Here is a 4393-nt window from a genome sequence, read left to right as displayed (position 1 = left end):
AGTACAGGAACAGAGTGCTCTAGTACAAAGGCTCAGAGCGCTTATATGGAGGTCGAGATCTTTAGTAAGGGTCCAATATATATACTTGCAGTATAGAAGGTTTTCTCTGGTATAGGAACAACGTTCCAGTACAGGAACCTTGTTGCGATACAAGAACGACAGCTTGGTACAGGAAGGACAACCTTGAGGAAGACAAACATCTCGATTAGTTGGATCATTCTTCTATCTTAAAACCATACTGAAGATAATCTCAAATAGTTATTTTATTGATTAATATTGTTCATGATGAATTGAGAGTTTCCTTTATTTGAATTTCTACAAATTACATTCTTTTCATTCAACACCAAAGTTTTCTTAGTATTCATTGTCGTGTAATCTTTCCTTTCAATTCTGCAATTTGTAATAAAATAAGTAGGAATACAATTAGAGAAGGTTCATATCATTTCTTGGCATTTCCTGTGCTACATCTCGAAGTGTATGAAACCTGGGTTGACAAATTAAGTCTTGAAAGGATTTTTCTTAACTGCAATTCCTACACCCAACATTTTGGCGCCGCCGTCGAGGAGACATTTCTAAAGATTGGTAGGAACTTTCTTGTTTTCTTTCCTTTGTAGTACGGGTAAGTCTACTTTTATTTTTTTTGCAGTGTGCTTCTATTGTGGAAGGATTTCATAGTGTTGATTTATTTATTCATTTGCAACATTTTATTTAAGATTCTTTTTTCGTAAATTTAAAAAGTTTTGTCCTTTTTTGGATTTTATTTTAAGATGAATGCCTAAAATGGGTAAAGGTCCAGAGCCCAATAAGGGCTAAGGGAGCACTGATAAATTTGAAATTTTTTCTCAAATTGGACCTTCTTTTGTAGGCAGAAAGTCCAAATAGACACAAACTCATCACACAGGTACTGTGCACTTGGATTTTGGAAACAACAGTTCAGGTGTGACACAACCCAAGAAGGGGAAGAAGGAAACTACTGGTGCTCCAAATACCAATTTGAGCCATAGTCAACCTTCTCACTTTAATGGATGTGGTCTGATCAGGAGAACAAAAATGGCATAGAACGAGGATTATGCTAAGGGGACTGGCGAGAATCGGGTAATTTATGAAGAATCCACCTTTGGATTTCCAATAGAAGATTTCGAAACGATTACTCAAATGAAGAACATTGCACCATCTGCTCTCCCTCATTTCTATGGTAAGGTGCATGAAGATTATGATTCTTTCCTTTTTGAGTTTGATATCTTATGTAGAAGTTATGATTACTCTTTAGATACCCCGAAATTAAAGTTATTCCCTGCGACTCTCAAGGACTCAGCCTTGCGCTGGTTCATGGGACACGGAGGGAGAATTATAACTTCTTGGAACCAAATGAAGAGGGTGTTTTTGACTAAATACTAGGAATATTGAAAAACCAAGTAAATGTGGGATGAGATCTTTACCATTGTGCAAGGTGATGATGAGACCTTGGAGGACTAGTTATAGATATTTTTATACATCCTCCAAAGGTAAAAACATAAATTTGACATAAGTACTATCAGGACCTTGTTCTTACATGGACTTACTGAAGATTCTAGGCATAATATGAATTTATTAGGACAAGGGGATATTGCTCAGAAATATTTTGATCAAATTTGTGACTTGTGCAGGAAATTTTTGAGAAATCACTCTAGATCCAGTAGATGAAATCAGAATAGAACTAGTAAACTTAGATCTACAAATGCTATGATTATTGGTTGGAGAATAAAATGGACAATATGAAAATTGAAATAATGAATACTATTAGAAAGCAAATAGACTCTTTAAAAATTCAACAGAAATTGGTAAATGAACAAGAGTCTTTGTCCATTTTTTGTCCTAAATGTAGGAAAAAACATCTTTTAAGAGAATGCCATGTTGATTTAAAATGTGTGATTTGTGTAGAAAACCATGCCACCGAGAAATGCCCCTCCATACCAGGATTAAAAGTTTCATTTGAAGGAGAGAATTACAAACCTGAATCATTACATGCTATGGGAGCATGAAGAAATTGGCCTCAGGTAGGTGCAGGTATGGTTCCTAAACCTTCACCACATTTTTTTGGTCATAATGCACATCCATATTCCTATTATAACACTCAACACTCTCAACCTTGGTAGCATGGGAACCATTATCAGTATGGGCAACCCCCTCAATCCTGGCAACAAGGATGGAGAGGGTCAAACCATTCACATTAGTCCTATCCTGCACAAATGTCGTCATATCCTCCTACATATGCACCTCACCATATGTCACAGCCATCCTTTCCTCCCCTACCTCAACAAAGTCAACCGATGCCACCATTACCTTTACCACAACATTTTTTACCACCCCAATTTCCTGCTCAACTGGTACCAAATCCTAATAATAAGGTGGTGCAATCGATCTATTCTATTGAACCACCCCCTTCTCCTATTCACCAAACCTTTCCGGTTGGGATACATGAGCTTCAATTGAGATCGGGCAGGATAGTCATAATAGAAAAACAAAAACAACCTATGGTGATCACTCAAGAGGAAACTTTTGGTCATTTGAAAAATAATGACAGCATTTAGCCCATTCCCGCACCATTAGAGTTACCATCTTCTTCAAGCCGACCTCCCTATCCAGAGAGGCTAGTTATGGAGAGGAGTGACCCCGAGTTCAGTCTGGATTCTGAGCTAAGGAATATTTGCATAAAGGTCCCTTTGCTTCAAGTTATTAGAGAGATCCCCATCTACAAAAAGATCATCAGGGAACTTTATCTCAAAACGTCAGGGAGGAAGAAAGTAGAACTTCATACCATTCAATTTGTTGGCCGAGCAACCGAGTTAATGACAGGATGTGAACAAATGGAAAATTATACCGATCCTAGAAACCAAGCTATTTCTATTCAGACAGGTGATATCCTTGTCTCCAATTTGTTAATAGACCTGGGTGCAGCCATCAATGTCATGACTAGGCAAACCATGGATCAGCTTGGGTCGGTCCATATTTGTCCTACCCCTACTGTGCTTAAACTTGCAGATAGATAAAAAATCAAGTCAGAAGGTGTACTGGAGGATGTGGTCGTCTCTATAGATTCTTGTGAATACCCCACAAACTTCATTGTACTTAGCCAAAAAATCCTATGGGTGGACATCCCTTGATTCTGGGATGACCATGGCTTGCCACAGCTGATGCTCACATTGGGTTCCGCTCTAGTGATATGTATATTTTCAATGGAGACTCTAAGAATAAATTCACCTTATACCCACCTGCTAGATCTATTTAGGAGCTCAAGGACACTTTGTGGTTAGATTACGACAAGAGTGATGAGGAGACTCAACATGTTTCTTTGATCTTCCATCCTAGGTAAATTACAATATTTCTTGAATAACCTAGTTACAATGCCTAATTCTTACATGTTTCATCAAATCTTTAGTCCAGATTTTCAAGAAAAATTTGATTCTCAACCCTCCTCATCACCAGTCTTAGTAGCCTCATCTTGCACTCTTGAGCCCGAGACTACTCTTATTGAAATTAGTCCAGGTAAATCCTTACATATCAATTTAGACCTGGACTCTTCTCAATGAGAGCAGCTTGTTGATTTGTTGCATGATCACCTTGATGCCTTCACATGGAGTTACAAGGACATGAAAGGCATACCTCCTTAAACCTGTACTCACCATATTTATATTCAAGAGGGAGCCCGACCTGTTCGTCAACCCCAAAGGCGCATGAACCCTGTGCTAAGAGATGTTGTGAAAGAAGAATTACAAAAACTCTTGGACGCTAATTTTATATATCCTATATCCGATAGCCAGTGGGTCTCCCCGTTGGTAATAGTCCCAAAAAAGGATGGGAGATGGCACATCTGCATTGATTATCAAGAACTTAATAAATCCACTCTCAAGGATTACTTTCCCCTTCCTTTTATCGATCAGGTGCTAGATACCCTTGCTAGTAAAAAGTACTTTTCATTTTTAGATGGCTTCAGTGGGTACAACCAAATTCAGATTGCACCCACAGATCAAGATAAGACCACCTTTACATGTCCATGGGGTACATTTTCTTACCGAGTGCTTCCCTTTGGACTATGTAATGCCCCAACCACCTTTCAAAGGGTTGTGTTGGCTATTTTTGCTGATCTCGAGTGTGTTGAGATCTATATGGATGATTTTTTAGTGTTTGGTAACTCATTCCAAGAAGCCCTCAAAAACTTAGAAAAAGTGTTTTTACATTGCCAAGAGGCTCACCTTGCTTTGAGTGATAAAAAGTGTAGATTAATGTGCAAAGCAGGAGTAGTCCTTGGACATTTGGTTTCCGACAAAGGTATCCAGGTAGACCCGACCAAAATAGAAGTTATCTTGCGTCTTCCTGCACCCAAAACACAAAGGGAAGTAAAAGGATTCCTGGG

This window comes from Pinus tabuliformis, chromosome 7 (genome assembly GCF_031772625.1).
Source record: "Pinus tabuliformis cultivar Carrire ecotype Pingquan chromosome 7, CPIR1, whole genome shotgun sequence".
NCBI lineage: Eukaryota > Viridiplantae > Streptophyta > Pinopsida > Pinales > Pinaceae > Pinus > Pinus tabuliformis.
Note: the sequence above shows the minus strand (reverse complement) of the source record.